General features: G+C 39.4%; 1 non-coding gene and 1 pseudogene across 1 annotated transcript; one reads left to right on the forward strand and one right to left on the reverse strand.

Annotated features, from left to right (window-relative positions):
* Positions 1–6,491: 6,491 nt before the first annotated feature.
* The window catches only part of LOC105261028, a 34,297-nt pseudogene continuing 19,069 nt past the window's right edge, over positions 6,492–21,719 (forward strand).
* Positions 11,676–11,781, reverse strand: LOC111557145. Its single transcript, XR_002737004.2, has one exon. It is a non-coding gene; the product is annotated as a U6 spliceosomal RNA (small nuclear RNA).

Here is a 21,719-nt window from a genome sequence, read left to right on the forward strand (position 1 = left end):
CATCTAGGGGTATAGTATTCCCCCTTCATAGGCCAGATCCAGGGAAAGAAGCTGATCTGGGGAACACAGGCCAATATTACTACTATAGCTCCCCTTGGGAGACAAGGCCCAGAGGCAGAGAGGTCAATATCTGGGAAACCAGGTGGATGCCTGCAGTGGTCAGGGAGGAGACCAGCAGGTCTGCGAATGAAACTATTTTAGGGCTTTTGTTTATATGGGACAAGAAACACAATTCAGAGTATATTAAGCATGTCAGACTATATTGGCTTATGTAACTAGGAAGTATATAATTTGTAGTTCAAATGACGTCAGCAGGATTTTTCTTTCTCTTTCTCTGTGTCTGTTTCCTTATACACTTTTTTAGATCAGCTTCTCTTTGTCTGTTGGCCTCTTTCTCTTACTTCATTTGGCCTTCTGCCAGGGGGTAGCTTTGCTGAGGACTGTCTCAGGTTTATGTCATTCATCTTAGAGACACCTCCCCCAAAATAAGAACTCCAGGAGGCTCCTTTCCTATTGTATTACATGCACAAATGGTGGTTTAGTTTCCTACACATGGTGGCTGTGAATTGTACTTACAAGTGAATGTTCATTGTTCAGGATGCTGTGCCTGGGGTGCTGTGGTTGGTGAAGTAAGGGCAGTCTTTGTATCTTATTAAAAATACTGACATTAAGAATCTCTCCTATCATTAGTGAAAAATTAGCCCCAAAATAATAGAGCATTGCAAAAACTGCCATCTTTTTTAAAAACCTTGTTTGCTAACCCGTGGCTTTCTATGGTATTTTAGGGAGTAAAAGAGAGTTAAGTGAGTAACTTGAGATATACTTGGGAAAACATGCTATCCTTGTCTCAATATTTTTCTTTTATTTTAAACTCCCTGATTCTATAAAGTCTTCATTCCCCACCACCCCTCCCCTCTTCCTGCACTTGGTGGTTCACATGGTGACAGCAGCTTCCTAGGATGGGGCTGGGGCAGGTCATTTGTAAGTTGAGTGTTTATAAGGTGGGAACTGTCTGTACTGCATTAGTCATTCAAATCTAGCTTTTAAGTAGGTCAGTTGTCTCTTCTCTAATGAGGGAGTACTTGTTCTCTTAACATTCTGGCAAGCTTGTTTGCTTATTTTCTTCCCTGTCCAAGTCATACTGATGAATACATCCATCTTTTGATCTTTGGGAGGTATATGGAGCAGAAGGAAACCTTGTGATTGGAAAAGAGGAACAGCAGAAGAGAGTCAGACAAAGGTAGCCAAAGTCTGTTTTAATGATTCCAAAGTGATTCAATAATGTAGAAGACACTATCATGACAGTGAGCATCATCCACCCCATAGCCAGTTTCTGTATGAAAGAAGAATGGATGATGGCTTTCCACTCTAAAAGTTCTTCCCAGCAGATTGTTAGAAGGGCCTTGACATCCTTGCTAGTTAGTATTCCTTGGGGTTAAGACATGTAGGACTTCTGTTTGAAAAGGCAAAAGTCCAAGTGTATAGGTCACGTCTTACTCATTTTTGTACCTTCTGCACCAGCTCCAGTGCCCAATAAATATTGAGTAAATGAGATGGCCAACATTATCAGCTAAGAATAGTTCATATTTAATATTTTTAGCAGATTAATTCTAGTTATTCATTTAGTCATTCAGCATAATTCTTCAATGATGAAGATTATAAAAATAACCCTTATTTTTTATGTACTATAAGTTAGGCAATGAGCTAAGTGTTTAGTGTCCATTATCTTAATCCTTACAACTCTATGAGATAGTTGCCATTAGTATTACCATTTTATAGGTGAAGAAGCCTAAGCTTCAAGAGGTTATATTATTTTTTCCATGCAAATGACTGATAAATGGCACAGGCAGCACTTGTCTATAAGACACTCTGATGCTTAAAGACTGTACTTTAAATCCCAGTGCTGTGGAATGTTGGGAGATAATCCTTCCTGGCTATTTTGCATTTTTTTGCTTGTGTTAGAGAAACTGGGTGTTTCTTCTGTAAAATTTCCTAGAGTCTGGATTTTTCTGATTGCATCCTTAAAGTATCACTTAATATTTTCACCTTTCCTCTGTATTTTCTGTCCATTGGTAGTCATATATAGAAGCTTGATCAAATTTCAGCTCAACTTTTTTGGTCAAACCGACTAAATAAGTGGTATTGTGTTCTTTCATATGCAGGAGACCTGTACTATTAGGGGCTCTCTTTTCTATGGTATTAGCAAGCATTCATACTGAATATCTGGTTCAACTAGTTGTGCTTTTTTAAGTTTATTTATTTATTTTGAGAGAGAGACAGAGATAGCCTGAGTGGGGAGGGGCAGAGAGAGAAGGAGAGAGAAGGAATCCCAAGAAGGCTCCCTGTTGCCGGCACAGAGCTCGAACTCAGGGCTCAAACTCATGAAACTGTGGGATAATGACCTAAGCCAAAACCAAAAGTCAGACACTTAGCAGACTGAGCCACCCAGGAGTCCCTCAACTAGTTCTGAAGCTGCAGAATAGTGATTTTCTATCATACTAATTATATATATGTATGTAGTGTCGGGGTGTGTGTGTGTGTGTGCATATAAACATTTTTACCTACTAGCTAAAATACTTCTGTGAAGAGAAACTTTCCCTTATCCATTATTTGGTTACTTAACAGTGTGCTTTGTTTAGGGAGGGCACAAAGAACACCTGACTCTTTCCTTTTCAAAATAATGATTTAGCTCCCAAGGATCTTCCCTGGTTATCAATTAATTGTTTTTATTATGATTATGAACTCACAGATTTAAATATATATGATGGTTTTTAATGTATTGCAGTTCTTGTTGATGACAAAATCATCTCGCATTTTATATCTCTGTGCCTCTGCAGGTTGGCTCTGGAGTCATTTGGCACAACCCAAAGAGGTGTTTGATAACTTCTTTACTCTCTTGCATGACAAGATGTCCCAGCTCACCTTTTAAAGTTTCCTGCCCAGACTTGGAATTGTCATTTATCCTAAGTGGAAAATGATATCTGGAGCCTCCCAGTTTTTATATTGGCATCTAATTTAAGGCAGAAACCATGACTCTGGCCTGGATTCAGCCTGTGGCTAGTCTGGTCCTGACCTCTGGCCAGACTTAAGTAATAGCAAAGACAAAGGATGGATCATAAAGATTTTTTTTTCAACTGTTTTTATTGTGGTAAAATACACATGACAAAATTTACCATCCTACCCATTTTAATTGTACAATTCAGTGGCATTAGATACACTCATAATGTGCAACCGTCACCACCATCCGTATCTCTATGACTTTCATCTTGTAAAACTGAAACTCTATCCTTATTAAACAATAACAATAACAGCTACCATTCTTCATTCTGTCTCCATGATTTTGACTAATCTAAGCCCCTTGTACAAGTGGAATCAATCAGTATTTGTCTTTCTGTGGTTGATTTATTTTACTTGGCATAATGTCCTCCAGGTTTACCCATATTGCAGCATAGTTCAGAAAATTCATTGTTTTTAAGGCTGAATAATATTCCATTGTATGAATTATCACATTTTACTTATCTATTCATTCTTCAATGGACACTTGAGTTGCTTCCACATTTTAGCTATTTTTTTTTAATGTTTACTTATTTTTGAGAGACAGAGACAGAGAGAGACAGAGAGTGAACGGGGGAGAGGCAGGGAGAGAGGGAGACACAGAATCCCAAGCAGGCTCCAGGCTCTGAGCTGTCAGCACAGAGCCCAATGTGGGGCTTAAACCCATGAACCAAGAGCTCATGACCTGAGCCAAAGTCAGATGCTTAACTGACTGAGCCACCTAGGTGCTCCCACATTTTAGCTATTGTGGATAACGCTGCTCTGAACATGAGTGTGCCAATATATTTTTGAGGCCCTGTTTTCAATTCTTTTGGTGTATATCTAGAAGTAGAATTGCTGGGTTATATGGTAATTCTATTGTTAATTTTTTGAGGCACTTTTATTCTCTTTTCCACAGCATCTGTATATTCCCATCAAGAATACAGAATGCTTTCATGGGCTTTTGGGTGGCTTAGTCGGTTAAGCATCTGACTCGGCTCAGGTCATGATCTTGCGGCTCGTGGGTTCAAGCCCCATGTTGGGCTCTGTGCTGACAGCTTAGATCCTGGAACCTGCTTTGGATTCTCTCTGCCCCTCTTCCGCTCATGCTGTCTGTCTCTCTCAAAAATAAATAAACATTAAAAATAATTAAAAATAAAAGAATGCAGAATGGTTTCAATTCCTCCACATGCTCTCCAACACTTGTTATTTTCTGGGATTTTCTGGCATTGTTATCCAAAATGTAGTAATTGGTGTGAGGTTGTATCTCATTATAGTTCTTTTTTTTTTCAATTTTGATTCCAGTATACTTAACATAGAGTGTTATATTAGTTTCATGTGTACACTATAGTGATTTAACAATTCCATAGGTTACTCAGTACTTACCAAGACAGGCTCTCCCAGGTAGGCTCCGTGCTGCCAGCACAGAGACCGATGCAGGGCTTAAACTCACTGTGAGATCATGACCTCAGTTGAGATCAAGAGTCCGACTAAGCCACTCAAGTACCCCAGTGACTCTTTTCTTAATTTTTTTTTAATTTGTTTTGAGAGAGAGAGAGAGAGAGGGAGAGAGAGAGAGAGAGAGAGAGACGGAATGAGCAGGGGAAGGGCAGAGAGAGAGAGCACATGAGGATCCAAAGCACCACTAGTGCAGAGCCTGATGCAGGGTTTCAGCTTAAGAACTGTGAGATCATGACATGAGCCAAAACCAAGAGTCAGGCGCTTAACCAACCGAGCCACCCAAGCACCCCAAGATAAATGTCTCTCAGTCCCCATCATCTATTTCACCCATCCCCCTACCCAGCTCTCCTCTGGTAATCATTAGTTTGTTCTCTATAGCTAAGAGTCTGTTTCTTGGTTTGCCTTTTTCTCTCTTTTTTTTCCCCCCTTTGCTCATTTGTTTTGTTTCTTAAATTCTACAGAAGAGTAAAATCATGTGGTATTTGTCTTTCTTTGACTGACTTATTTTGCTTACCACTATCTGAGATCAAGAGTTGCACACTCTACCAACTAAGCCAACCAGGCGCCCCATACCACATCCTCTTTATCCATTCATCCATCAGTGAATACTTGGCCTCCTTCCATAATTTGGCTATTGTAAATAATGCTGCAATAAACATTGAGGTATGTATATATTTTTGATTAATGTTTTCATATTCTTTGGGTAAATACCCAGTAGTGGAATTACTGGATCATATGGTGGTTCTATTTTTAATGTTTTGAGGAACCTCTATAATGTCTTCCACAGTGGCTGCAACAGTTTGCTTTCCCACCAACAGTGCATGAGGGTTCCTATTAGCCCATATCCTTGTCAACACTTGTTTCTTATGTTCTTGATGTTAGCCATTCTGACAGGTATGATGTGATATCTCATTGTGGTTTTGTTTTGCATTTCGCAGATGATGAGTGATGTTGAGCATCTTTTCATGCATCTGTTGGCTATCTGTGCGTCTTCTTTGGAGGAATGTCCATCCAAGTCTTCTGTTCATTTTTAATAGGATTATTATTATTTTGGGGGGTGTTCAGTCATATAAGTTCTTCATGTGTTTTGATACTAACCCTTTATCTGATATGTCATTTGCAAATGTCTTCTCCCATTCCATAGGTTGCCTTTTAGTTTTGTTGATTGTTTCCTTTGCTGTGCAGAAGCTTTTTATTTTGATGTAGTCCTAATAGTTATTTTTGCTTTTGTTTCCCTTGCCTCAGGGGACCTATCTGAACAAGTTGCTATGGCTGATGTCAGAAAAATTACTGCCTGTGCTCTCTTCTAGGATTTTTGTGGTTTCAGGTCTCACATTTAGTTCATCCATTTTGAATTTATTTTTGTGTTTGGTGTAAGAAAGTGGTCCAATTTAATTCTTCTGCATGTAGCTCTCTGGCTTTCCCGGCATCATTTCTTGAAGAGACTGTCCTTTTCCCATTGGACATTCTTTCTTGCTTTGTTGAAGATTAATTGACCATATAGTGGTGGGTTTATTTCTGGATCATCTGTTCCATTGATCTGTGTGTCTATTTTTGTGCCAGTATCATACTGTTTTGATTACTACAGCTTTGTAATATAAATTGAAATCCAGAATTGTGATGCCTCCAGCTTTGCTTTTTCTTTTTCAAGATTGCTTTGGCTATTTTGGAAGTCTTTGTGATTCCATGCAAATTGTAGGATTGTTTGTTTTAGTTCTAAGAAAAATGCTGTTGGTATTTTGATAGGGATTGCATTAAATGTGTAGATTGTGGGGCGCCTGGGTGGCTCAGTTGTTAAGCCACTGACTTAGGCTAAGGTCATAATCTCGTGGCTGGTGAGTTTGAGCCCCATGTGGGGCCCTGTGCTGTCAGCTCAGAGCCTGCAGCCTGCTTCTGATTCTGTGTCTCCCTTTCTCTGTGTTCCTCCCCTGCTCATGCTCTGTCTCTCTCTCTTTCAAAAATAAATAAACATTTGAAAAATGTGTAGATTGCAAGGGATGGTGGGGGAGCAAACAAGGTGGCTGAGGCTGCTGCCTCCACCTGCCAGAACTTTCCTGTTGGCCAGAGCTGGAGGGACCAAAGGACTAGGAGGACCTCAGGCGTGCATCAGCAAGCCTTCCATCAGGGTCACTAACTCGCCAGTAGCATGCTCTAGGAGCACCATGCTGCGTGTGCTCGCTCCTCCACCTGTGTTTCTTTGTGTGCTCCTCTAGGAAGCACATTCTCTAGTGTCCTGGCTGACAGGGCTATGGGCGTCCGGGCAGTGGCCTGGCTGTTCTTCTGGGAGGTGGCTGGGCTCACCGGCATACCAGCCACGGCCTACACTGCTATCTCCCACTGACCCTGGCATAAAGACTCTTGCTCTGAAATTATTTTGAATAAGTTTTGAAAGATGGGTCCCATAGAGACCTTTTAATAACAGTGAAATTTGGAGAAATTGTTGAGGACTGATGGACCTGCCAACTCTTAATTAAACAGTACATCCTGGACTTTTTGTGGATCCATATGAGTTAGCTTCATTATGACAGAGAAACATAACAGAGGCAATGATGGTTTCAGAAAATTTTAATATAGGAGCTCCCAATTAGTAGTCCAAAAAATCTAAAGTTCTAATATATGCCAGACAAGACTCACAGTGTATTGTTGCCAAGCTTTTTCACCTGTGCACTATTGCTATCATCGGCCATGTAGTAAAGATGGAAAAACCTTTATTGCAGTCAATAACCTGGATTTATTGATGTATTGTCACCGAGAATTTCCAATTTTGAAATGCTGGGCTCAGTCCGAAGTGGCAGTTCCTTGTGCCTTGAAGAAAAAGGACATCTGCCAAAGGAGCAATCTGAAATCTAGATCAGTATATAAGAACGTGGCTTTACAGGTTCCAGTGAGACCGGCCCTACACACCTCTTCAGTAGGTTCTGTGACTCTGCTCATTACCATCCCATGTTCTACTTTGGTCCTTGTGGCTGTTTTCAAATATCCCCATTTCCCCTGTAAGCTATATGGAGTTAAATGCTTTCCATAAACTAAAATAAGATCTATTTACTTATCTTCACTTCGGTTAGGAAAAGGAATTGTTTTATGGATTAGAGACAAATTATTCTCATTTTGTGAGTAGAAACACTTTAATTTCAGCTCAAAATGGAGAAAATCCTCACAAACAAGAATAGATAATTTGAAAGAAAAAAATAAAATGTGTAGATTTCTTTGGGTAGTATAGACATTTTATTGATATTTGTTCTTCCAATCCTTGAGCATGAAATATCTTTCCATTTCTTTGTGTGCTCTTCAACTTCTTTCATCAGTGTTTTATAGTTTTCAGAGTACAGATCTTTTACCTTTTTAGTGAGGTTTATTCCTAGATATCTTACTATTTTGGGTGCAGTTGTAAATGAGATTTTTTTTTAATTTCTCTTTCTACTCCTTCATTACTAGTGTATAGAAATGCAACAGGTTCTGTATGTTGATTTTGTATCCTGCAATTTTACTGAATTCTTTTATCAGTTCTAGTAGTGTTCTGGTGGAGTCTGTCAGGTTTTCTATACATAGTATCATGTCATCTGTAAATAGTGAAAGTTTTACTTCTTTCTTATCAATTTGGATGCTTTTTATTTCTTTTTGTTGTCTGATTAATGTGGCTAGGACTTCCAGTGCTATGTTGAATAAAAGTGGTGAGAGTGAACATCCTTGTTTATTCCTGACCTCAGGGGAAAGATTCTCAGGTTTTCCCCATTGAAGATGATGTTAGCTTGTAGGGTTTTCATATATGGCCTTTATTATGTTGAGGAATGTTCCCTCTAAACCTACTTTGTTGAGGGTTTTTATCATGAAAGGATGTTGTACCTTTTTTTTTTTTTAAGTTTATTTATTTTTATTGAGAGAGAGTACCAGCAGGGGAGGGACAGACAGAGAGGGAGTCCCAGCCGTCCCAGGATGTTGTACTTTGTAAAATGCTTTTTCTATGTCTATTGAAATGATCATATGATTTGGGGCGCCTGGGTGGCTCAGTCAATTCAGTGTCTGACTCTTGAGTTCAGCTCAGGTTATGATCCTAGGGTCATGGGATCGAGCCCTGCATAAGGCTTTGCACTGAACATGGAGCCTGCTGAAGATTCTCTTTCTCTCTCCTTCTGCCCATCTCCCCCACATGTGTTTTCTCTCTAAAATAAAAAATAAATAAAATAAAATAGAATAAATAAATTCTCAAAAAAAAGAAATGATCATATGGTTCTTAATATTTCTCTGATTAATGTGATATCACATTGATTGCGAATATTGAACCATCTTTGCAACCCAGGAATAAATTCCACTTGATTTTGGTGAATGATTTTTTAAATGTATTATTAGATTTGGTGTGCTAGTATTTCGTTGAGAATTTTTGCATCTATGTTCATCAGAGATATTGGCCTGTAGTCTTCTCTTTTTGTGGTGTCTTTATTTGGTTTTGGTATCAAGGTAATGCTGGTCTCATAGAATGAATTTGGAAGTTTTCCTTCCTTTCCTATTTTTTGGAATAGTTTGAGAAGAATAGGTATTAACTCTTCTTAGATGTTTGGTAAAATTTGCCTGTGATGGCATCTGGTCCTGAACTTTTGTTTGGAGTTTTTTGATTACTGTTTCAATTTCCTTGCTGATAATCAGTCTGTTCAAAATTTCTATTTCTTCTTGCTTCAGTTTTGGTAGGTTACATGTTTCTAGAAATTTATCCAATACTTCTAGTTGTCCAATTTGTTGGCATATAGTTTTTTGTAATACTTTCTTATAATTGGTTGTTTTCCTGTGGTGTTTGTTATTTCTGCTCTCTCATTTGTGATTTTATTAATTTGAGTCTTTCTCCTTTTTTCTTGATAAATTTGGCTAGAGGTTTATAAATCTTATTGATTTTTTTTTTCAAGGGATCAGCTCCTGGTTTCATTGATTTGTTCTATTGTTTTTTGTTTGTTTGTTTCTATATCATTAATTTCTGCTCTAATCTTTATTATTTCCTTCCTTTTGCTGATTTTAGTTTTGTTTGTTGTATTTTTCTAGCTCCTTTAGGTGTAAGGTCAGGTTGTATTTGAGATTTTTCTTACTTCTTTAGGTAGGCCTTTATTGCTATAAACTTGCCTCTTAGAACTGCTTTTGCTGTATTGCAGAGGTTTTGAAAGGTTGTGTTTTCATTCTCATTTGTTTTCATGTACTTTTTGATTTTTTCTTTGGTTTTTTGATTGACCCATTCAGTGTTTTTTGTATGTTATTTAACCTCCATGTATTTGTGGTCTTTCCATATTTTTTCTTGTGATTTAATTCTAGTATTGTGGCATTGTGGTCAGAAAAAGTGCATGGCATGACTCTGATCCCTTTGAATTTGTTGAGACTTGTTTTGTGGCCTAATATGTGAGCTCTTGTGGAGTGTTCTATGTGCACATGGAAAGAATGTGTATTCTGTTTTAGGATAGAAAGTTCTGAATATATTTGTTAAATTCATCTTTTGTAGTGTGTTATTCAAAGCCATTGTTTCCTTGTTTATTTTATGTTTCGATGATCATCCATGGATGTACATAGGGTGTTAAAGTCTTCTACTATTATTGTATTATTATTGATTAATTCCTGTATGTTTTTCATTAACTGTTTTATGTATTTAGTTGTTCGTATGTTGGATGTATAAATATTTACAATCGTTGTATCTTATTGTTGGATTGTCCCCTTTATCATAGTTCCCCTCTTTATCTCTTGTTTTAGTCTCTGTGTGTTTTTCTTGTATTTTTATTTCACTTATTTTTTAAATTTACATCCAAGTTAGTTAGCATATAGTACAACAATGATTTCAGGAGTAGATTCCTTAATGGCCTTACCCATTTATTCCATCCTCCCTCCCACAACCCCTCCGGAAACACTCTGTTTGTTCTCCATATTTAAGAGTCTCTTCTGTTTTGTCCCCCTCCATGTTTTTATATTATTTTTGCTTCCCTTCCCATATGTTCATCTGTTTTGTCTCTTAAAGTCCTCATATGAGTGAAGTCATATGATATTTGTCTTTCTCTGACTGACTAATTTCACTTAGCATAATACCCTCCAGTTCCATCCACGTAGTTGCAAATGGCAAGATTTCATTCTTTTTGATTGCTGAGTAATACTCCATTGTATATATATATACTACATCTTCTTTATCCATTCACCCATCAATGGACATTTGGGCTCTTTCCATACTTTGGCTATTGTTGATAGTGCTGCTATAAACATTGGGGTGCATGTGCCCCTTTGAAACAGCACACCTGTATATTCCTTGGATAAACACCTAGTAGTGCAATTGCTGGGTCATAGGGTAGTTCTATTTTTAATTTTTTGAGGAACCTCCATACTGTTTTCCAGAGTGACTGCACCAGTTTGCATTCCCACAAGCAGTGCAAAAGAGATCCTTTCTCTGCATCCTTTCCAACGTCTGTTGCTGCCTGAATTGTTATTGTTACAGGTGTGAGGTAGTATCACATTGTGGTTTTGATTTGTATTTCCCAGGTGATGAATGATGTTGAGGATTTTTTCATGTGTCAGTTGGTCATCTGGATGTCTTCTTTGGAGAAGTGTCTATTCATGCCTTTTGCCCATTTCTTCACTAGATTATTTGTTTTTTGGGTGTTGAGTTTGATAAGTTCTTTATAGATTTTGGATAGTAACCCTTTATCTGATATGTCGTTTGTAAATATCTTCTCCCATTCTGTCGGTTGCCTTTTAGTTTTGCTGATTGTCTCCTTTGCTATGCAGAAGCTTTTTATTATAATGAGTTCCCAAAAGCTCATTTTTGCTTTTGTTTCCCTTGTCTCTGGAGACATGTTGAGTAAGAAGTTGCTGCAGCCAAGATCAAAGAGGTTTTTGCCTGCTTTCTCCTCGAGGATTTTGATGGCTTCCTGTCTTACATTTAGATCTTTCATCCATTTTGAGTTTATTTTTGTGTATGGTGTAAGGAAGTGGTCCAGGTTCATTTTTGTGCATGTCACTGTCCAGTTTTTCCAGCACCACTTGCTGAAGAGACTGTCTTCATTCCATTGGGTATTCTTTCCTGCTTTATCAAAGATGAGTTGGCCATACTTTTGTGGGTCCATTTGTGGGTTCTCTATTCTGTTCCATTGATCTGAGTGTCTGTTTTTGTCCTAGTACCATACTGTCATGATCGTTACAGCTTTTTAATACAGCTTGAAGTCTGGAAAAATATGGAAGTTCCATGAGTTTGCGTGTCATCCTTGTGCAGGGGCCGTGCTAATCTTCTCTGTGTCATTCCAATTTTAGTATATGTGCTGCCAAAGTGAGTACGTTAGTCTTTGTTTTAAAGTGTATTTTGTCTGATACAAGTCTTTTCCTTTCTCTTCTTGCCCATACTACTTAGGATGTTGGTTTGACCACCATACAGAGTCAAAATAACAGAAGCTCTGTCAGAATTAAAGTTTACTTCTCTCTCACAGTAATATGATGGTAGGCAGATGGTCCTGGGTTTATAGGAAGTTTTGTTCCTTGAGGACATCCAGGGACCTGGGTTCCTTCTGTTTTGTTGTTCCACCATTCCTTGGGTTTTACCCTCCTCCAGATATTTGAAACTGGTTTATCCGCCCCCATGGAAGGGGGAAAAGGGAGTAGAGACCAGGGGACTCACTTTTAAGACAGGGAGTTTTAAAGAGTTGCATGCGTCACCCCTGCTTACATTCTATTGGCCAGTACTTAGGTCAGTCCTGTGGTCAAGGCTAGGTGGAAGGGATGTTGTGCTATGCAATCTCTACATGGGGAGGGGAATGATATTACAAAAATATAGAAAGAGTGAATGAGTATTGGGGAGACATTTAGCAATATCTTATATTCTTTCAAGTCACACCTCTCCCCTCTCAGAAATATGCCCTTGCATTCTCTCTACTTAAGGAAGAAAAGTGGGTCTTTGTTGTGCCAGAAAGAGAGAGCCACATCAGACTTTGCATGGAGGCAGTGTTAACAGTGGTGGGGTAGGTCTGGTGGTGAACACCCCTGGAACAGTATGTAAGTCCTAAGAACACACCTGGAGGCAGGGGAGGTCAGTAAGCTGCAGAGGTGCTGACAGCAAAATTTGGCTGCTTCACAAAGAACTGCCAAGAGCAAGTTCTTTGTCTAAGCCCTGGTTTATCTAACTCTAAGCCTAAAAACCATTCTGCCAAAACCATTTTGCTTTCTCTCTAAGATTATAAACACTTGAAGTCAGTGCAAGTGTCCTTATTATGCAGGGATGAGTGCATTTTTTACAAATGACATTGTGCTTCAGAAAGCAAGTTCAACTCTGATGTTTGCCAAGGTAAATAGTTCATTTATTAGAAATAAAGAGCCAATGTATCTCATCCTTAACTGAATTTAAGTGAAGTAAGCTGAAATTCCTTTGTTCTTGACAGGACACTGATACGCATTTTCATCTCCTTTTCTGTGCTATTAATATTTTGAGTGTGTACAACTCTTTAAACTTGTTTCCTCTTGCCAGTAAAGTTTGAAGCAATTAAGCACACTACCCTTCTTTATTAATCTTTCACATATGGGGGAGAGCAAGAAATATAGAGAACATTTTTATTTCCTGGGAGCTTTATTTCTAGATCCCTTATTTTCTGTCTGAAAGAATGGTCTTTGATTTCCTCTAAGTCAAAAACAACCAAAGTAAGAAGTTTTGTACAGGATTTAAATGCGACTGAAGTTGTGTTAGAAGCTTGCAAACAGGCATCAGGAAGTAGCCTGGGTTTGATTCTGATTTTGCTGCTTTTACTAATTGTGTGAATTTAGGTTAGTCACTTGACCTCTTTGAGGCTCATAGTCCTTGTCCAAAAAGTAGGAAAAATGATCTGTACCCCATTTGGGTTGTTATTTGAGTTAAATCATAGTTATACTGCTTACTAACTGTGTGGCCTTAGTTAAGTTACTAAGGCTCTCATGTCTCAATTTCCTCATCCATAACATGGGGTAATAATAGTACCTGCTACATAAAGTTTTCAGGAGTGCTTAGAACAGTGCCTGGGACACGGTAAGCTTTATATAAATGTTAGCTGCTGTTGCTGTTCTGTGACTAGGTAATAGCCACCTGTGTGCACTGGGCTTGGCTAGGACATTGACAAGATAGGAAAGGGAATCAGTTTCCAGTCTGGTTGTTCAGTGCAGGCTGGCATTCTTAAGGGTTCCTGTAGTTATAGGGAGCAGTGACTGTGGAAACTGCTCAGAGGCGAGAGCTACACTAACCTTTCAAGGTAACTGCTGATGATGCATCAGAGAGAGCACAGTGCCACAAAATTTTGCTGAAAAAGGAAAAAATCTTACAGTGCAAATATATTTTTAGGGGCAAAATGCCACAAATGTATAAATAGGAATAATCCCACAGGTGGATTCTGGTGAAATCCATCCAGTGATATGTCTTATTTCTTTTAAACATTCTTATTCTGGGGGTGCATGGGTGGCTCAGTCAGTTAAGCCTCCAACTTCATGAAGTTCAGGTCATGATCTTGCAGTTCGTGGGTTCAAGCCCGGCATCGGGCTCTGGGCTGACCACGCAGAGCTTGGAGCCTACTTCAGATTCTGTGTCTCCCTCTCTCTCTGCCCCTCCCCCCACTCATGCACGCGCGCGCGCGCTCTCTCTCTCTCTCTCTCTCTCTCAAAATGAATAAACATTAACAAATTTTAAACATTCTTATTCTGTTCCTTATTATTATTTTGAATTTTATTCCTTATAGCCCTTTTTAATGTCAACCCCGTCCTCCTCTTCAGGTGCATGGTTTATTTTCCTTCATCTATAAAGAACCGTTTCTGGGATGAGGGGTTCAAACAATACAAAGATGCAGATCTGCATGTTAACAGAAAATAGCAGGTAAAATGTTTCACAGGGGACTCTTATCAGACTCTATTTTAGGGAGATTTCACTCAAAAGGCTACCCAAATATGCACAATTCTTCTACACCCCCCTCCAACTGACTCATTTCCCCCTACTTTTCAAATTCAACATCTTCAAAGACATTTAGTTCAAGAAATAGGGGCAGCATCTGATTTGAGAAAACATGCATTTTTTAGCTCAGAAAACTGTGTTGTCATTTTTCTTTTAGCTTTCTTTAAGTTATTTCCTTGATCCTGGAAGAAGGTGGAGATTTACAACACATTTTATTGGTACTTTTCTCCATCACACAGATGATAAATTATTGAGAAGCCATTTGGTCTATAAAAATGAAATACAAGGCCCATCCCCTTCCAGCACGCTGCTTGGACTGACTCCAGCTGCTGTGAACTGCTAGGGCCCTGTGGTTGGAAAAACAAAGCAAATCCCTTACACATTTTGGGCTTTGTCCTTTGTAGGCGGATAGAGAGGAACAATGACCTGATGGACTATTGGCTCTCTGGATGCTACTGAAGGCCACAGAGTCAGCTCTTTTATCACTCCAGAAGGGTCCTTTATTCTTCTGAGTTTTGAGTTTCAGAGATTTTGTATCTATATTTTAGCAAGTTCTTATTTTAGGCTCCAATCAGTGATGGTGATAGCTTCCAATCATTGACAAGGTTTTCAGTTTTTCTGAGACTTCACTGCACTCTGTCTTAATCCCTGTTTGGGTCACATACTCCTCTGAGAATCCTGTGGTGAGCTTCTTCTGTCTCTTCTCAGCAACTGCACTTGTGCACAAACACACTGAAGACTACAGAGTGTTCACATATTCCCTGACCACCCAACTCCTCACCTCATTACAGGGCTATGCATCTCACTGATTAGACTACATTTTCCCTATGGTTTTTTTTTTAACGTTTTTATTTATTTTTGAGACAGAGAGAGACAGAGCATGAACGGGGGAGGGACAGAGAGAGAGGGAGACACAGAATCAGAAGCAGGCTCCAGGCTCTGAGCCATCAGCCCAGAGCCCGACGCGGGCATTTTCCCTATGGTTTTTAAAAGTATTTGTCTGATGGTAATATAATTTATTTTTCTCTCTTTCAAAAATAGAAGATTTATTATTTCAGCATGACCTTGTCTTTTATGTGATGGTCAAATCGGCTGTGGTTTTATAAAAATAAGATTTAGTTTTAGTTTTATTTTAGGACACCTGTATTTCTGGAATATTAGTATTTTGAAGCTCAGATTTAGAATCAGACACAGGTGTTTTGTATTCCAAAATCTATATGAATTTTTTAAAACTAAAATCCAGAGAATCCCAGGATTAGTCTAGTTTTTCTCCAACTTACACTTGAATATACTTTTAACTAAACTGACTGTTGTATAACATAATACAATTCTGTCTATTAATATTAATCCATATTCTGTCTACCTAATTATCTTGGAGCACTACATTGAAAGTTTTATGAGAACCATAACCATTCAGATATTTTTGGTGAATTGCTGGTAACTTGTTGGAACTAGAGGTGTGGAAGATTTCTTACTATTTGTTATCTTCTACATACATGTGGTGACATTGATAGGATCATCAGTGCAGTTTCTGGAAGGTGCTTTGTCATTGGTGGGTACTTGTGGCTGTCTAAATCTTGCTTCTCATTACTAGACAGGAAATATTTAGTCTCATAAGTGTTCCACTTAGATGCTTTACTCTTCAACTTAATGTTTTATGTCTGAATATTATATACTTGGCTGCCTTCAGACCCTGGATTCCATCATGAAGATTGTCATCTGCTTTTTGCTACTGTGCTGTTGATCTGTTACAGGCCGTCACTTCCCTCTCTGTCCTTGCTGTGAATAGTGTCACTGGCTTATTGACCAAGCCAACGAGGCCTAATCCCTTAGTGCATGATCATCATAAATCTAATGATCAGCACTCTGTTGGCACAATCAGGGTCTCCAAATCAGTCACTGTAGCAACCATGCTTTGCGTGATGTCACGTTGATAAAATTCCAGTTTTCTGCGAGCTAAGGATATCTGTCTTTTCTGTGCTTGAACTGATCTAGTGAGTAGGTCCATGGCCTAAGATCCCGGGCTTTAGACCTAGGGAGATGTGACTTTAGATCTCAGTTGGATTATTTGGTGTTGGATATCCAACACCAAATAATTATGTATGGGGCTCTTACTACCTCTCTTGCTAGGTTATTCTAAGATTGGAGATAGTGTCTGTAAAACACATTTTAGGGGCTTAATATATGGGAGGTTCTCACTATGATCTCCTAGTCATAATCACTACCTTTGAAATACTGAAGGGAATCAAAAAATCTTTCTGTGTGATTTGCACAAATGTAAACTAGCAGAATATTTGATGTTGGACTCGGAGAGCCCATCATACTAAGTGTGAGAGAAGACAAAGTCCTCTGCCAAGTGTGAATGCAGTTCTTATTTTGGAACAGTGCCTCTTTGGAGACACACAGCACAGGCTTTTAAGGGCTGGATCATCTAAGGTGAATGTTTCTGTTACTGCAAAAAATGCACGTGGGGTAAGGAGATCATTAGCTGTGAGCAGAGGTTCTCACTGGAAAAAGAAAAATAAAAAGGCTCCAATCCAATTGTACCCCTGACTACAAATATACTGTCTATGGAGGTTACAGTTAGGGAGAAAATGATTTCTTAATATTTTGCAGTTTCACAGAAGAAATAAGAAAAATGGATTTTCAGTCCCTCTGGGCAAGAAACATAGCACTCTTATCAGAATGCTGCTCTAAGAGAGGTTTATTGTCAATTACTTGGTCTTTGAGACCCTACTCTGCTTTGGGAAGCTAGAGACAATTTCTCTGTACTTCCCACATGGAGTTGATGGCGAGCAAAGATCTGGATTTGGGTCTCATTGGACACACTATTCATATCATGAAAGGTGGGCTCAGTAACAGGCCTTGCAAAGATTTTGGGCAATTCTATTCTGAACTTACATATGAGTAGGCTGTCTGTACTTATTTTCAGTGTATTCCCTATCTGGAAGAGAAAGGGGCACCGTGGAATCCAGAGGGTTTACATAAGGCCTCAAACTCTGACTCTGCTCCACACTTAAATTACCTGATTTTTATTTACTAAAAATGGACTCAATAACATGATTGCTAAAAATCCAGATGGTTTCTTGAGGATCAGTGGTTTTGTTCAGTGTTTGATCAACTTAATCCCCTTGGGAAAGAGAATGTACAGGGGCTCAGACTAGGGTGGACTATTCTGTTAGCCTTGGTTGCGAACCCTGCCCCACACTTAGGTCAGAGGCCTGGGACAAGGTGGTTTCACATGAACAATTCAGCATCTTGTTTCTGAAGATCTGAAATGCTAAAGGTTCTTACTGTGTGAGCTGTTGCAAATAACTTCTTTCTTCTCACCCCACTCTGTAGTTTACACAGAGGTAGACTTTTTGTACTGTGGGGTCCCAGGAGGCTAATGTTAATGAGCTAGTTAGTGAGTATCTGCCGGGATCATTACATATGGCTGCTCAGGTTGAATGGGGTGTAATTCCAGGGGGTGCTGTTCACATAACTACAATGTGTTTGGTGCCCCTGGGGTTGAATGCTGCACTTCTGTACAAAGAAGCCCTAATATCTCCTTGAAATGCAGAGTGGCAGGTGTTTAGGATTCTCTTTCTCACAGTGATTGCATTTTAGATGTTGGCTTACTTTGGCAAAAAATGGTGGTCTGGTCCTTAGTTTCTGCAGAATAGCAGCAGTCAGGGGTCCTTGCTCTAAAAATTCTAGGAATTGTACTGTATGTCTGTTTTTCACAGCTGGTTCCCAGAAACCTTGATTCATCAGCTACAGTATGGCCCTGGCTCAGGCCCAAGCTGCTGAGATCCTACAAGCTTCCTCATATGTTCCTCTGACTCAGTCCCCTGGGGGAGTTAGAGGATAAGACCCCTAAACTACTGGTTGACTGAGTGGGTGGGGGACAAACAGAGATCTGTGATCAAAGCTGGCTTCAGGCAAGGATGCACTGAAACTGGCTTGCTTCTAACACCCCAACCCCCACCCCTGCTGTTTCAGACCAGGCTTTTGTGATAAAAGAGATAGAAAACCACTTTAAATGGATGCAGTATAAATAAAGAAGATCTATCTATTCATTTTATTGAAAAGTATATGCGTATGACTGCCCTCAGGTGCTTGAATGATGCCATTAGAACCTAGTCTCCTTCCCCCTTCTCTCCTCCTCTACCCTCCTCTCCATCCTTTGGTTCTGTTCTCCTCTGTGTTGGCCTTGTTCCAGGGCTGGTCTTCTGCAGCTGGTGGCCTCCAGCATCTCCAGGGATGGATCCTATAAGCTTAGTTATTCCAGAGGAAAAGACCCAGCAGCTCTAAAAAACAAAATAAAAACAAAGCTCCACAAAATTCTCCTCCCAACAACAAAAAACAGAAAACCAGCTCATATACCAAACCAAAAATGTGAAAAACAAACAAAAGAATGTGTGTTTGTGATCTGGTTTGGGTTATGGGCTCATCACTGAATCCATTGCTGTGGCCAAGGAAATGGAATCCTCTACCAGTCCTGAGACTTGTGTCCATATCATGGTTATATCCCCAGTCATGTAGATTCTGGGGGTTAGAAGATTAGTTCTCTAAAGGAAAATCAATATGCTGTAGCTAGAAGAAGGAGAAATGTATGTCTGGGTGCAAAACATGAGTTATCAGGTCAGGCCTTCCCACCTCTCCCTTTCTGCATCACCATGTGGGTCCAGTGGTCCTCTTCTTCATGGCCTCTATAACCTACCCTCTTCTGAGATAGATTTCCTTGTTTAGGGTAACCCTTACCATTCACTAAATTTGCTTCCATTGCTTTTACCAAAACATCTAAAAGCCTTACAAATGTCAAACAAACATGTTTCTGCCTCTAACTTACTTGACTTTTCCATAACGTTTCATACTGGTGACATTCATTTCCATTTAAAATGGTCTCCTCCTAGATATTATATGTTTTCACTCATATGCAGATCTTGAGAAACTTAACAGAAAACCATGGGGGAAGGGAAGGGGAAAAATAGTTACAAACAGAAAGGGAGGGAGGCAAACCATAAGAGACTCTTAAATACAGTGAACAAACAGAGTTGATGGGGGTGGGGGAGAGGGGAAAATGGGTGATGAACATTGAGGAGGGCACTTGTTGGGATGAGCACCAGGTGTTGTATGTAAGCGATGAACCATAGGAATCTACCCCCCAAACCAAGAGCACACTTTACACACTGTATGTTAGCCAATTTAACAACAAATTATATTTAAAAAATAAAATAAAATGGTCTCTTCTGTTGACTTTCATGACATTGTGGTCTCCTTGTTCTCTTTCTACTTCTCTGATCCTACAGGTATCTTTCAAGGGCAGAACATTTAACACTAGGTTACCTCACCGATTTATTAAACCACTAAGTTTTCTTGGTCTTCCTTCCCTGACTGTCCTTAGATCTAGTGTCTATCTCCACAGCCCCTTCACTTAGGGTCTCATCATCTGTCACCTGTGATGTGGCCATCTCTTCTGGTAACTCTCTTTGCTTGCAGTTTTATGCTTCTCAAATCTATCCACCCAACTGCTTCCAGATCCCTAGTTTCCTGTTTGACGCCTTCTATCGTTCTCCACTTGCCTGTAGATGGTGATTATAGGTGTTCCCCTGATTGTCCCTAGACTCTCTCTCTAGTGTCCTTTCTTTCTGGCTTCCCTCTGGGTTTCCATTGCTCCAAACATCTTATAGATCCACCATGAACTGAAAGTTTCAATCCTACAATCTTTGCATGGGGTATTCACTGCCTTAGCTGCCCTTCCTCCAGTTATTTGCCTCAGAGTCTCCTTTTTGTCTTTCAAACCCTCTTTAGGCATCATGTTCTCTTGGAAACTTTCTTCAACACTCTGACAGCTCACACTGTTTGAACAAATCTTTTCCTTTTCTGTATTAATTTGTACACCCTTTATTACATTCAGTATTCTGTATTTTAAATATTTATTTATATGTCTTTCTTTCTTTCTTTCTTTCACTCTTTCACTCTTGCTTTCTTTCACAGACTTATTGCCTTGGTTAGGACTTGCACAGAGCCAGGCTTCACCACTCAATACTGATACAAAAACAGCTGCTTCACAGTTTGTCTTTTCTGATCACTGATGTCATTTGAGTTTCTGTCCAAACCTTAAATAACCTACTAGTATATAAGCTTCTTGAGGGTAGTAACCTTTGTGTCTTCTTCACTATGCTTTCATGTAATAAGCTATCGATGAATACAGTTGTCTGGAGGCACCTCAACTTTCATGTATGGTCTTTTGTCACTCTAGCCGCATTGAGTACCAAGATGGAGGTTAGGTGGACTTCCTGTGGTCACCTAACTTCTAAGGGGCAAAACCTTGGGCTGGAGTATAGTTTTTTTTTGATGACTTAGGCTAAGGTTCATCTCACCACAGCACTTAATTCAACCACTCTCATTTCTTGGAGAGATTTAGAGGATTTTGCTAAAATCCAAGATACTAAAGTATCTTGGCCAGTACTGTCCCAGGATTTTCAACATTGTATACTCATTGTCCTTTACATATAAACCTCAAGAAAACTGATCCAGAAAGACAAAAAAACAAGTTTAAGAAGCCCTATAGTCAGGAAGTGTCTTTTTATACCTTTTCATCTTACTGAGCATGAAAGAAAATTCATAGGGAGAAGGAGAGAAAAAAACAGAGCAAGAAGAATGTGAGGGAAAATGTCACAGAAATAATAGGATACATTTTTTTCTTAATTCTTCTAGAATCCCTCTGTCCCAATCTGCTAAGGCCTTTCTAGCCTTGTTCCAGGGCTTCTAGATTCCTTTCCTTTATTTTCATATACTCTTTGATACCTTTCACTGTTAGCTTCCTTAAGTCTTCTCTGGAGGTAGAAAGGATATATGAACCAAAACCACAAAGGAACATTTTTTGTGGGGGAACTTTGTACTTTTGAGGGGACTTCCCAACATTGAAGCCTCCTTCTGTTAGAAGCTGGTAGGAGGTGGGGGTTCTGCCTGCAATTGTGGAAATTGAAAATATTGGATCCTTTTGGCCCCTGGCCGCTAAGACACAACACAGCTTAGCCTGTCAGACCATCCCACCCAGAAGGTTGTGTCTAGAGTGAGTGTCAGGAAGAAGCAAGCACAGTGGTGGCATTGAGTAGCCCTGGCATTGGCAAGGTCTCCTTCACCAAGCTTCTCTTGTGACATGACTCCAGCTCCAATTCCAGCCTCCCAGTTTCTCTTGGTTTGTGCCTACTTTCCAAAGCTTTAACTTTTCCCATGATTCTGTGAACTGCTTGACATTCTTTCAGTAAACTCTTTTGTGCTCGAGTTAGCCAGGTAGATACCTTTGTTTTCAACCAGGGAGCCTGAC

Source organism: Felis catus, chromosome D2, assembly GCF_018350175.1.
Source record: "Felis catus isolate Fca126 chromosome D2, F.catus_Fca126_mat1.0, whole genome shotgun sequence".
Lineage (NCBI taxonomy): Eukaryota > Metazoa > Chordata > Mammalia > Carnivora > Felidae > Felis > Felis catus.